Source organism: Trichomycterus rosablanca, chromosome 19 (genome assembly GCF_030014385.1).
Source record: "Trichomycterus rosablanca isolate fTriRos1 chromosome 19, fTriRos1.hap1, whole genome shotgun sequence".
In the NCBI taxonomy this organism is placed as follows: Eukaryota; Metazoa; Chordata; class Actinopteri; order Siluriformes; family Trichomycteridae; genus Trichomycterus; species Trichomycterus rosablanca.
Window position 1 is genome coordinate 18,276,819 of NC_086006.1, and position 15,007 is coordinate 18,291,825.

General features: G+C 42.0%; 1 protein-coding gene across 1 annotated transcript in view; it reads left to right on the top strand.

The window, feature by feature from the left end:
• Positions 1 to 6,591: 6,591 nt before the first annotated feature.
• rgs19 (regulator of G protein signaling 19) overlaps positions 6,592 to 15,007 on the top strand; it is a 69,805-nt gene continuing 61,389 nt past the window's right edge. The window contains exon 1 of the mRNA XM_063015759.1: positions 6,592 to 6,745. The gene's annotated coding sequence lies outside the window, so the exon portion shown is untranslated. The remainder of the gene's footprint in view (positions 6,746 to 15,007) is intronic.

Below are 15,007 nucleotides of genomic sequence, written 5' to 3' on the forward strand. Positions count from 1 at the left end.
CGCTCATCTATTGCTGCTGTTTGAGTTGGTCATCTTCTAGACCTTCATCAGTGGTCACAGGACGCTGCCTACGGGGCGCTGTTGGCTGGATATTTTTGGTTGGTGGACTATTCTCAGTCCAGCAGTGACAGTGATGTGTTTAAAAACTCCAGCAGCATTGCTGTGTCTGATCCACTCATACCAGCACGACACACACTAACACACCACCACCATGTCAGTTTCACTGCAGTGCTGAGAATGATCCACCACCCAAATAATACCTGCTCTGTGGTGGAAGAACAGGGTGAAAGCAGGCTAAAAAGGCATGCAGAGAAACAGATGGACTACAGTCAGTAATTGTAGAACTACAAAGTGCTTCTATATGGTAAGTGAAGCTGATAAAATGGACAGTGAGTGTAGAAACATGTTATGGCTGATCGGTGTATGTGTGGTGTATTAGCACTGCTGAGTGCAGTAGCCTTTGGGATATGTAGTTTATTTGAAACACCTACGTGTTGACCACCCCCCATGAAAGGCTCCTGGGTGAGATGGGCTGGAATTGTTTGTCATCGCCATATTACTCCCATGCAACTAAGTATGGGGTCCTGTTTTTTACATAATGAACGTCAAGGAGCCATCTGATGGGGTATGTGGACTCACTGGGGGTTTAAAGCTCCCTGCAAAGGGAGTCTGGCTTAGTGTTCGTTGTGCCAAAGAACAGTAAAACTCAAGGTCTGGAGCTCAAGCACTGTAGCAGAAACCCCCTATAGTGACTCCATATAATACCGTTTGGTGCTGACCAAATGGTGCGGGGTCCTCAGTGGTAGAAAGGAGCTTACTGGCAGGTGGTGCCATTAGGGGGTGGTACATGCTTGTGCTGCAGTCTGGGCCTCGAGCAAGGATCTGCCTGAGCGCCTGCTCATACTGACTCAAAATAACACCCTTATGCTCAATGACTCTTTTAACTTCGTCCAACTCTAAAGAACTCATAACATGCTGAACTTTTCACTTTAGAGTCACTTACCACCAAGATTATTCTGGACCCAAGTCCATTGGATGAATGGAATCAGAACAAAGGAAGCCAACAAAACCCTCAGAAGGACAGTCAATGCAATGGGATGACTAAATAATTCATAAAAGAGAAAAGATTCAAATCACCTAAGGCGGGATTCGATGTGATGCTGTAGCTTGTCAGAAGCAAATATGCTTCAGTGAGAGCTACCTGAAAACCAGGAAAAATGTGAATGTGGTCCCCACTGGTGCTGTTAACCAGTCAGGAGTCTACATATAGACATAACTGGCTATGTTTGAAGGGCCTAATTATATTAAGTGGAGGACAGATTCTATACACAGCTTCGATGCTTCAGATTTATATGCTTCTAATGAAAAAGGCAAATGCTACACTGGTCGTCTACCTTACTAGCTTAAGTCTCAGCACTGCACTGTCCATCCATCCATCTATCTATCTATCGTTCTTTTTTAATGTCATGTTTTACACTTTGGTTACATTTATGACAGGAAACAGTAGTTACTCATTACACAAGGTTCATCAGCTCACACAAGATTATATCGAACACAGTCATGGACAATTTAGTATCTCCAATTCACCTCACTTGCATGTCTTCGGACTGTGGGAGGACCTTCTTGCGGAGGTGACAGCCATTTCGCTGTCATAGACACTATCTGTCTATCTATCTGTCTGTCTGTCTGTCTTTCTACCTATCTGTCTGTCTGTCTATTTGTCTATCTATCTATCTGTCTGTCTGTCTATCTATCTATCTATCTATCTATCTGTCTTTGTCTATTTGTGTCTGTCTGTCTCTGTCTGTCTGTCTGTCTGTCTGTCTATCTATCTAACTATCTATCTGTCTGTCTATCATCTGTCTGTCTGTCTGTCTGTCTATCTATCTATTTGTCTGTCTATCTATCTATCTATCTATCTATCTATCTATCTATCTATCTATCTATCTATCTGGCTGTCTGTCTATTTGTTTGTCTGTCTATCATCTGTCTGTCTGTCTGTCTGTCTGTCTGTCTGTCTGTCTGTCTGTCTGTCTAATGTTTTGGGGAAACATGTATTTCTGGCACATGATGTGCCCCCTAATATCATTCAAGTTTTAATACCACATCTAAGTATGCTAAACTGCTGACCAAGCACTATAACTTATCATCTTCTACGGGCTCTAATGTGTCAGTGAAATCATTTCATTTAATTTCAAGATCAAATTAAACTGGTTTTTATTAGCAACAATTTCCGAGTGACTTTAATCACCACCGCAGTCACCAGTTCTGTATCCAATAGAGCACATTTGGAATGCAGTAAAAGAGGAACGTAAATGGGATCTTGTATTGCAATTATGTCATTATAAACAAAATGTTAATGCTTGTAGAACCTTGTTAAATTGATGCTACAAAGACAATTGGGGCTGATCTGAATATAGAGAGGGGAAAACCTAGTATTACCTAATAAAGTAGCCAGGTACTTAGGCTAGGTTAAAAACCCATATTAAATCTTATAAATGCGCTGATAGACAGTAGTCCATCTGTTTCTCTGCATGCTTTCATGCTGTTCTTCAAGGGTCAGGACTCTCCCTGGACCACCACAGAGCAGGTATTATTTAGGTGGTGGGTCATTCTCAGCACTGCAGTGACACGGACATGGTGGTGGTGTGTTAGTGTGTGTTGTGCTGGTATGAGTGGATAAGACACAGCAATGTTGCTGGAGATTCTAAACACCTCACTGTCACTGCAGGACTGAAAATAGTCCACCAACCAAAAATATCTAGCCAACAGTGCCCCATGGGCAGCGTCCTGTGACCACTGATGAAAGACCAACTCAAACAGCAGCAATAGATGAGCGATCGTCTCTGACTTTACATCTACAAGGTGGACCAACTGGGTAGGAGTGTCTAATAGAGTGGACAGTGAGTGGACACAGTATTTAAACTTACTAACACACCACCACCATGTCAGTGTCACTGCAGTGCTGAGAATGATCCATCACCTAAATAATACCTGCTCTGTGGTGGTCCTGTGGGGGTCCTGACCATTAAATAACAGGGTGAACGTAGGGTAAAAAGTTATGTAGCGAAACAGATGGACTGCAGTAAATAATTGTAGAACTACAAAATGATTCTATATTGTAAGTGGAGCTGATAAAATGGACAGTGAGGGTAGAAACAAGGAGGTGGTTTTAATGTTATGGCTGATCAGTGTATTAGCATAATCTATGTAACCATGGACCTTAACACGTCCCCTTTTGGACCTGTCATTAATCATGTATTTGTAGAACTTGTGTGCTCGTGTAGAAGTGGAGAGAGCTTTACTGACACCAAGTGGCAGTAACACCTATCTCTTGTTTTTGGTTCGTTTTAGGGTGAAATTCATACCTTATATTCCCATATACAGTAATCAAATAAGCACAATATAGAAAACACGTTTTCTTTAGGTACATTATGGTTGGTACTCTTCAGCTGTAGATTTACTAATGTATTTCATGCTCTTCATTCATTCTATTGAATTAAATGAGTTTGATGCCCTGACATGACTTGCATCAGTTGTTTTCAGAAAATGCTCTGGAATATGTGTGGCCCTGACCAGGAAAGTAGATTATAAGCCTATTATAAGTTATTCTTTTGCTGGGTCATTTAGAATTGTGCATAGGTAGTGTCCAGTTTCCGACTAAACACAGTTTGGCTTACACTCCCAGGTGGCTGCATGTGGTTCTTTCATCTATTAGAAAAATGCCAGTAGGTGAGCTGACTACTCTTAATTCTTTGACATAAGTAAGTACTAGGCTTGTTTGTTAGCTCAAGACCCCACCCCAAACCTGACCAGGATAAAGTCCCTTAAGATGAATTAAACCCAGTCTTTACAGGCAGTAAAAATAGGTGATTCACAGCAACACATGCCCTAGGTGAATGGGTTTAACCCTAACCACTTGACATAGTTTGAGGAAAGTTTTACATGTTCTCAAGCTCTGTCTGGAATGGTGGGTGTATTCTTGCATTGCACGTGTTTTAAAATGTTAACATGACCCCTTCTGCCCTTCTGACCAGAATAAAGCAGTAATTGAGAAGATCCAGTGTACGTTCATGCTCGGCTTATTCTTGGTGTTTGGTGCCTCCTGCTGGTTGACAGGGATTTATGTAAAGTAGCTATACACATTAACACAAACTGTACTCAATATTGTAATGTAAATAATAATAATGTAACATGCCAATAATGTAACATAAACATTTTGGTTGTATATATGAGGTATAATATATAATATAAGGTTAGGTGCACGCTAAATTTGCGGGGTTTGGGTGTATGTTCTAAGATTGTTAGATGGTCAACAGTAAGTCAGCCTATGATGTCATAATACAGATGAATCCGCAATTGTTCAGTTGTTGCCATGGTCCTGAGACTCGTTACTTTAGGATACTATACAAATAAGCCCAACTTGGTAAAACACATATGTTATTTGTTCCAGACAGACACAGAAAGTGTTAATAATAGCCTAATATTAGACATTATTTGTTTACTTTTTTTATGTATCTTGTGTAATGAGTAACCACCTGTCCTGTCATGAATGTAAAACGTGATGTTAAAATCCTAAAAAACAACGATTGGCTTGGGAGCCGGAGGCCCTGAGCAGGGACTTCAAAATTTTCGCAACTACGACCTCTACTGGCTGATTGATGGCACCTGCACAGAGTCGAGGGAGAATGTGTTGATCAGGGTGTGGCTCTCCGTACACAAAGCTGATCTACTTTTTTTACCTAAACCAAATGTCCACACTTGGACAGCACTGCATGCTTTTTTGTACATAGCAGGGGTATGATTGTTGTATTATTACGTTTTTATAGTCTTGCTTACTTAGTTCAGAATATGGACATGGAGGGTCTATTGCCAGTGTGTTAGGCTTTTGTGTGTGTGTGTGTGTGTGTGTGTGTGTGTGTCTGAACCCTTCCCATTTTGGGGCTTAACAGAGGAAAGACTGCAAGCCCTAGTCTGAAAACTCAAATGCAGAATGGTCCTGGTTTGCTACTATTACTCAATCACATACTCAATTTGTAACAGGCAGAGGTTTTTCCACAAGGGGGAGCTATAAACACTACAGTTCTCAGTCATTCATTGTCGAGGTCATCCACGTGGACACAGGGAGAACATGCAAACTACACACAGAAAGGACCCTGTCCATCCGGGGAGTCAAACACAGGCCCTTCTTGCTGTGAGGTGGCCGTGCTACCCACGGCACCATTTGCACTATAGTAGGTTTTGTTCGGATTTAGTTACACTGGTGCTTCACATCAAAGGCACAGTGTGTTTTTGTTTAGTTCTTAGCTTCGGTCAGTAAGAGGTCATATTCTATCTGTAGATTTTCTCTAGGTACTCTTTTTTCTTCACATTACGATGAAATTTCAATGAGTGGATCGGCTACTTCAAATTGTTTCCAGGTATGGTTTACTAATGAAGTAATCAAATGGGTCACGTTATACCTACAATGGTTTGGTGCCCTGTTTAAGGCGTGTTCCCATCTGGCCCCCAATGGTAGACTAGTGGTAGTGGCTCTGGACCCAATGTGACCCATCTCAAAATCAAGTGATTAAATATGATAAATGCATGAATATATTATTAACTCCATATTTCTTTTTGGTGTATTTTGTCCCTGGTGTCCTCATATGTAGACAGTTTAGTATTTTTTAACAGGAAGGCTTTCGAAAGCTCCTACAGTACCAGTACAAGTGTGAACTTTTGACTTGGGGAGTTTTTGAGGACAGTTTTTTCCTACCTCCCAAAACATACCAGTAGGTAAGTGAGCAAGTGAGTGAGAGTAGGTGAATGGGTCCATCATGTGAGACATGCTCTCAGCAGTTGAATGAATGAATGATGTACTTTTGACTTACTGTGTTTTGTTTTGTTTTAAATTTAACGAATAACGGGGTGGCAAGATGGCTTAGTGGGTAGCACTGTCGCCTCACAGCGAGAAGGTCCTGGGTTCGATCCCCAGGTGGGGCGGTCCATATGAACTCACCTTGTGCAGGTGAAAAATGCAGTTGGCTACTGCTCAGGTGTCGGAGGGGGCGTGTGTCAGTCTCGCTCTCCTCAGTCAGGAGTGGAGATCAGCATCAGAAAAGAGGAAACATAATGCAATCAGGTATTTGGATACAACTAGATTGGGAAGAAAATGCAAAAAAAAACTGCCACGACTAGAATAGGGGAGAAAAATTGGGGGGGGAAGTGGGGAAAAGTAGATAATAATAGTAATAAAAAAGCTGATCCTCATATGAACTCACCTTGTGCAGGTGAAAAATGCAGTTGGCTACTGCTCAGGTGTCGGAGGGGGCGTGTGTCAGTCTCGCTCTCAGTCAGGAGTGGAGATCAGCATCAGAAAAGATAAAACATAATGCAATCAGGTATTTGGATACAACTAGATTGGGAGGAAAATAAGGTTTGCATGTAATTATTAAGTATATATGATAACTTTGATGAGCTGTGTGTTAGGAAAGACACAACTTTCCATCAGAAATCACAATTTGCAAGGCAGTCCTTCGTCAACCGGTCGAGCAGAACGAGAACGAGTTCGCGCATGCGCACTTCACACTCAGCCTGCCTCCGTAAAGGGTGTCGATTCCGAAGCAGGAACGCTCGAGGAGGACAAAAAAAAGAAGCATACTGTGTTTATACATATAGAAAATAGAAAGCGCAAAAAAAAAACACACGGATGTGCTTCAGAAAACGAAACGGCTACCGCCCTCCAGACCATTTTAATGCCAAAATTGTAAGTATGCTCGTTCGGGCAGGGCTTTTTTTTGTACATAGCGAATCGTTTCAGTTTGGCAGCAGCAGCAGCGGATGGTGGGTTTTCCCGTTTCGAAAAGGGTTCGTGATTTCCTCGAGAACACGGACTGGTACTCGGGTAAAATCCCAATAAAGCGTTGTGCTGTTCTGCCAGTCTGTGCTGCTTTAATGCTCATTAGTGTGAGTACACATTTACTTGTAATGTCTGTTTTACAACCGTGAAAACTAGTGTGCCTATGTGCAGCTGACATTGGATCTGTATCGCTGGATTTCCATTATAACCGCTGCTTAGCAGTGTTTATGGAAATCAGATGTATACTGGTCAACACTAACTTGCCTGTACTGTGTCTTTCATGGTGCTGTTTAAATGTTAGGCTGTCTCACGGTATTCCGTACACTCGGTATACCGCACACTTTTTATATATTAATATTATTATTATTATTATTCACACTAATATTCATTTAAAACCCCTTGTTGGTTCGGGTTTAAATAGTGTTGTTAAACATTTGTTAAACGCTGACATTTACATACTGACACGCTATACGGAACACTGTTATTGGTAACAGAAATCCGTACATGACTTCAAAACCGTACTGCATTAAAAATTCTTCCCTCTTGCTGACTGTACTTTTCATAAATATATTCTAAATATATTCTTTACTTTATTGGCACCAATATAAGTGATATACAAGTAAGTAAAAAGGTCAGCTGTTGGAAGGCTGAAGCGTGTGCGGAGTACTGTTAGTTGTTGAAATAGAGAAATGGTGCTGCATGGGTCGTCGAGTGGACTTTTTTTTTTAACCTAAAGTTTAACGTTACATTTGTCTGTGAACGTTATTTACAGCTATTTTCATTTAAACAAACGAGTAAATAGAATAACCGACAGCACACACTGCAGTGCTGTATGAGGGGAATCTTCCCAATTCAAACATAGGAAGTGTGGGCGTAAAATACTCCGTTTTAATGATATATTTTCGACTTTAAAATGTCTACCTGTAGTTTGTTATCTTTTCCCTCACTGTATTACCGTGTATTTGTATATTTACGCTGCTTATTTTTAGCCTTTCTAGCCTTGTTTTCCGTTTTTTCCTCTTCTCGGTAGATGTACTTTCTCTCCTTGTGGCTCTGGCGTAGTAAAGCGCGCCCCCGCTCCACGCGCGACACCTTTAGGTGAATGAATCGCGAGCGCGCACCGCGTGCTGGACTAGAGAGGAGAGGGGGCGGGGCTGAGTGGCGCGTGGCGGCGCGGAGAGCGCGCGCTGTGAAGAAACTGTGGGTTGGGGGGGGGGGGGGTACACGCAGCGCTCGCGCGCCTCTGACGTAATAGAGAGGACTCCCGAGGTTAAGAAAGATCTATGTGAAGAGAGGATCTATTTCTATTTTAATCTATGGCATTTTACTTCGTGAATCATGGGTATTTTACCATGTTACGGATATTGAGAGAAATGTGTTTACATATACTGTATTGGAATGTGTATTTTTTACAACTGCTTTGTCCTGGTCAGGGTCGTAGTGGCTGAGGCAGCACCCCGGGCAAGGCAGGAATACACAATGGAAAGGCATTAAGAAATGAAACCAACATATTCACTGACTTAGATGTTTTTGGGAGAAAACCCATGCACACATGAAGCGAACTGCGAACCAGAGGCAAGGATCAAACCCAGGTCCCCAGGTCCCATGTTACTGTGCAGCACTAATATTACAAGCTGCACCACCTTGCCTCACTCAAACTGAGATCTGATTGCCATATATTTATATATTATTCAGTTTATAACATTTAACAACCAGTTGTCTTTTTGAAATAATACGCTAAATGGCCAAGTGTATGTAGACAACATCCTATTCCAAAATCATGGACACTTAAATTGAGCCTCCACTCTTTTGTGAAGGCTGTTTACAAGATTTTGGGCTGTGCCTTCAAGAATTTGTGCCCATTTAGTCAAAAGAGCAGATTGGTGTTCTTGAAATGTTGATTATTTGTAATAGCAAGCAAAATGCATAGAAGCATAGTGGTATATGTATATGATTAATGATCAGAAGGTCATGGGTTTGAGCCCCACCACATATGAGTCCTTTTCGACTCAGCCTTGATGACCTCACCTGTTACCAGTTCACCTGCTAATTGTGGAACTTTCCATAATGTTGTAGCCTAACGGTTAAGGTACTGGACTAGTGATCAGAAGGTCGGTTGAATTGCCAGATTGCTGCTGTTGGGCCCTTGGGCAAGGCCCTTACCCTCAATTGCTTTGACTTTAAACTGTCGCTATACTGTAAGTTGCTTTGGATAAAATGTGTCTGCTAAATGCTGAAAATGAAATGATATAACAGTGTTACTTGTTAACCTTTGTCTTATTTTGCCTCTGACATTTTTTGAAATATATATATACAGTGTATCACAAAAGTGAGTACACCCCTCACATTTCTGCAAATATTTGATTATATCTTTTCATGGGACAACACTATAGACATGAAACTTGGATATAACTTAGAGTAGTCAGTGTACAGCTTGTATAGCAGTGTAGATTTACTGTCTTCTGAAAATAACTCAACACACAGCCATTAATGTCTAAATAGCTGGCAACATAAGTGAGTACACCCCACAGTGAACATGTCCAAATTGTGCCCAAATGTGTCGTTGTCCCTCCCTGGTGTCATGTGTCAAGGTCCCAGGTGTAAATGGGGAGCAGGGCTGTTAAATTTGGTGTTTTGGGTACAATTCTCTCATACTGGCCACTGGATATTCAACATGGCACCTCATGGCAAAGAACTCTCTGAGGATGTGAGAAATAGAATTGTTGCTCTCCACAAAGATGGCCTGGGCTATAAGAAGATTACTAACACCCTGAAACTGAGCTACAACATGGTGGCCAAGGTCATACAGCGGTTTTCCAGGACAGGTTCCACTCGGAACAGGCTTCGCCAGGGTCGACCAAAGAAGTTGAGTCCACGTGTTCGGCGTCATATCCAGAGGTTGGCTTTAAAAAATAGACACATGAGTGCTGCCAGCATTGCTGCAGAGGTTGAAGACGTGGGAGGTCAGCCTGTCAGTGCTCAGACCATACGCCGCACACTGCATCAACTCGGTCTGCATGGTCGTCATCCCAGAAGGAAGCTGACGCACAAGAAAGCCCGCAAACAGTTTGCTGAAGACAAGCAGTCCAAGAACATGATTACTGGAATGCCCTGTGGTCTGACGAGACCAAGATAAACTTGTTTGGCTCAGATGGTGTCCAGCATGTGTGGCGGCGCCCTGGTGAGAAGTACCAAGACAACTGTATCTTGCCTACAGTCAAGCATGGTGGTGGTAGCATCATGGTCTTGGGCTGCATGAGTGTTGCTGGCACTGGGGAGCTGCAGTTCATTGAGGGAAACATGAATTCCAACATGTACTGTGACATTCTGAAACAGAGCATGATCCCCTCCCTTCGAAAACTGGGCCTCATGGCAGTTTTCCAACAGGATAACGACCCCAAACACAACCTCCAAGATGACAACTGCCTTGCTGAGGAAGCTGAAGGTAAAGGTGATGGGCTAAACCCAATTGAACACCTGTGGCGCATCCTCAAGTGGAAGGTGGAGGAGTTCAAGGTGTCTAACATCCACCAGCTCCGTGATGTCATCATGGAGGAGTGGAAGAGGATTCCAGTAGCAACCTGTGCAGCTCTGGTGAATTCCATGCCCAGGAGGGTTAAGGCAGTGCTGGATAATAATGGTGGTCACACAAAATATTGACACTTTGGGCACAATTTGGACATGTTCACTGTGGGGTGTACTCACTTATGTTGCCAGCTATTTAGACATTAATGGCTGTGTGTTGAGTTATTTTCAGAAGACAGTAAATCTACACTGCTATACAAGTTGTACACTGACTACTCCAAGTTATATCCAAGTTTTATTTCTATAGTATTGTCACATGAAAAGATATAATAAAATATTTGCAGAAATGTGAGGGGTGTATTCACTTTTGTGATACACTGTATATATATATATATATATATATATATATATATATATATATACAGGGGTTGGACAAAATAACTGAAACACCTGGTTTAAGACCACAATAATGTATTAGTATGGTGTAGGGCCTCCTTTTGCGGCCAATACAGCGTCAATTCGTCTTGGAAATGACATATACAAGTCCTGCACAGTGGTCAGAGGGATTTTAAGCCATTCTTCTTGCAGGATAGTGGCCAGGTCACTACGTGATGCTGGTGGAGGAAAACGTTTCCTGACTCGCTTCTCCAAAACACCCCAAAGTGGCTCAATAATATTTAGATCTGGTGACTGTGCAGGCCATGGGAGATGTTCAACTTCACTTTCATGTTCATCAAACCAATCTTTCACCAGTCTTGCTGTGTGTATTGGTGCATTGTCATCCTGATACACGGCACCGCCATTGGATGCACATGGTCCTCCAGAATGGTTCGGTAGTCCTTGGCAGTGACGCGGCAATCTAGCACAAGTATTGGGCCAAGGGAATGCCATGATATGGCAGCCCAAACCATCACTGATCCACCCCCATGCTTCACTCTGGGCATGCAACAGTCTGGGTGGTACGCTTCTTTGGGGCTTCTCCACACCGTAACTCTCCCGGATGTGGGGAAAACAGTAAAGGTGGACTCATCAGAGAACAATACATGTTTCACATTGTCCACAGCCCAAGATTTGCGCTCCTTGCACCATTGAAACCGACGTTTGGCATTGGCACGAGTGACCAAAGGTTTGGCTATAGCAGCCCGGCCGTGTATATTGACCCTGTGGAGCTCCCGACGGACAGTTCTGGTGGAAACAGGAGAGTTGAGGTGCACATTTAATTCTGCCGTGATTTGGGCAGCCGTGGTTTTATGTTTTTTGGATACAATCCGGGTTAGCACCCAAACATCCCTTTCAGACAGCTTCCTCTTGCGTCCACAGTTAATCCTGTTGGATGTGGTTTGTCCTTCTTGGTGGTATGCTGACATTACCCTGGATACCGTGGCTCTTGATACATCACAAAGACTTGCTGTCTTGGTCACAGATGCGCCAGCAAGACGTGCACCAACAATTTGTCCTCTTTTGAACTCTGGTATGTCACCCATAATGTTGTGTGCATTGCAATATTTTGAGAAAAACTGTGCTCTTACCCTGCTAATTGAACCTTCACACTCTGCTCTTACTGGTGCAATGTGCAATTAATGAAGATTGGCCACCAGACTGGTCCAATTTAGCCATGAAACCTCCCACACTAAAATGACAGGTGTTTCAGTTATTTTGTCCAACCCCTGTATATATATATATATATATATATATATATACTGTATATATATATATATATATACTGTATATATATATATATTTCAAAAAATGTGGGGCTTAAATCAACAACCTTCTGATTACTAGTCCAATACCCTAACCAATGAGCTTCCACTATCCAGATTTTGATGATATTTTTCCTTAAAAAAAACACAATGAGGTTAATTTCAGGTTGTGCTAATAGAGACGTGTAGTAGTACTCGACTAGAGAGCAGCACATCATCGCTAGTGCAGCACTATCCTCTGCTGTTGGCTGGATTACTCAACAGGAGTTTCTGACTGAACAAAAACTAGAGGAAAAATATAGAAAAAAAGCAATGTGACCAGTCACTGGAGCTGAACGTTGAATAAATGATTTCTTTATACAGGCCCGTCAGAGTCCACAAAGGATTATTCTCCCTCTCAGGAGAATGAGCTAGACCTGCAATTAAAGACACGGCATCCGTAGCTGCAGTGTGACATTGCGACAGTGTGCATTTTATAAAATATACTGTTTACAGTGCTTCCTCTTCATCTGTGCTACTCAGTAGTTTGTATTTTTGATAAGGATTTTAACGTCATGTTTTACACTGACAGGAACGGTAGTTACTCATTACACAAGGTTTATCAGTTCACAAGATTATATAAAACACAGTCATGGACAATTTAGTATCTCCAGTTCACCTCACTTGCATGTCTTTGGACTGTAGGAGGAAGCCGGAGCACCCGGAGGAACATGCAAACTCCACACAGAAAGGACCTGGGGAGCGAACCCAGGACCTTGTTGCTGTGAGGCGACAGTGCTACCCACCGAGCCACCGTGCCGCCCCAGTAGTTTGTAACTGAGCAGAATAGAAGAATAGATACCATACATACCGGCTACCAGGGCAGCAGACTAGTGATCGTTAGGTCACTGGTTTAAGCCCCAATTTGAGGCCTATAACCCTCAAATTATTCTACTGTGTTTGATCACAGTAGGGCTACCGTGATTGGTCGACCTAATCGACGCATTTTTTTGCGTCGACGTCAATATTTTAAGTAAAACTATGTTTATAAATAATCCCCCATTTTTCTATCCAATTTGTCTTCCGCTGCTGACAGACACCAGATTTTGCATCCAAGAAGAGCACAGCTCTGCCCACGCCTTCTTTACACGTGTACAGCCCTCCTCTTCTTGTCCGTGCTTCCTGCACGGGTGTCTCTTCTGCCAATCTGGGTCCTTACACAGCGTATGAAGATCCACCCACCCACACATAGTCCGGTCCCCACCCTGCAGATACGGTGGCCAATTAGTATCTGCTGCAGGCACTGCCAATTATGCCTGGGAGTTCAGAAACTCGGTGCTGGTGCGTCAGCGGAATATCCCGCTGCGCCACCTGGGCGCCCCCCTTTTAATTTCTAGTACGTCTCCATTCATATAACCGTTCATATGATTTCCCTCAGCACTACTACTGATTTATAAACATAGTTCAAGCTGTAGCCTAGTGGTTAAGGTACTGGATTAGTAATCACTGGTTCAAGCCTCACAGCTGCCAGGTTTCAGCTGTTGGGCCCTTGAGCAAGGCCCTTAACCCTCAATTGCTCAGACTGTATACTGTAACTGTAATGTAAGTCGCTTTGGATAAAAGCATCTGCTAAATAAATGTAAATGTATGTCGCACGTCTGTATTGTTTCCTTAAGCTTCATAATCGTGGAGATCTTGGAATACCGTATTTCTTAGCGAGTTCAGTTAGGGCGCATTTTTATTTCTATATTGTTTCATTAAGCTTCTTAATCGCGGAGATCTTGGAATACGGTATTTCTTAGCGAGTTCAGTTAGGGCGCATTTTTATTTCTATATTGTTTCATTAAGCTTCTTAATCGCGGAGATCTTGGAATACCGTATTTCTTAGCGAGTTCAGTTAGGGCGCATTCACACACTGCATTGGGCTCACGATTTTTGCGGTTGCCATGGCACTAGCCGTAACGCTTACCACTTTGTTTACATCGCTTAGAATTTGATAAGTTTTAAATGAATGTGTCAAGTAGGTTAGAATCTGGGCTCATTCTGTCTTTACTGTATGTTGGACTTAATGAGACGTGCCCACCTCTAACTATTTTATTTCTGCTATAAGTTTAAGCACTTTGCTTTGTGTACAGAACGCCATAAACACATGTTGCACTTTGTTTAATATGGAACATTTGAGAATTTGATAACATGGACATAAACCCTGCGTACATTTAGCTTTGAGCCATATTATTATGCCATACAGTTTGTTGTTAAAATAAAAGAAGCTTAAATGAGATTCTGAATTAAATATTTTGGAGGAAAATTAATCGTTTAGATTAATCAACTAATCGGTAAATTAGTCTATAGATTAATCGATAGAAAAATAGTCGTTAGTGGCAGCCCTAGATCACAGTTCTAATTTGCTTTGGATACAATGTCGTAACTAAACTTGCTTTGTAAGAACTTAGTGCTGTGCTGTGAAAATTGTGTGTTCCAAATCTGTATTTGCCCCTCACCCAGTTAACCAGTTTTTTTGCTTATTTATCACATTTAATGGGATTTTCCAATTTAATTTAATATAAGATAAAACACACGTAAACACAAAATGCAGCTTTAAAATGATCATTACATTTATTTACAGATATAGATTTACTTAAAATCTATATCACCCATGTGAAAAAGTACTTGCCCCGTCTAAACCTAATACTTGGTTGGGCCACCTTTGGCAATAACAACTGCAATCAAACATCTGGGATAACTTGCGATGAGTCTTTTACATCAGCGGTCCCCAACCTTTTTTGCATCTCAGACCAGTTTCATATAAGATATAATTTCACGGACCGGTTGGGGCGGCAAGATTTAATATACGTAGAATAACTGTACTACTCACAAATGAGCTTTTTTTGCTGCAACAAGACGCTGCTCCCATCTAGGGGTGATTGAAGACAATAACACCCGTTAAAAGTAGTGTTTTCAT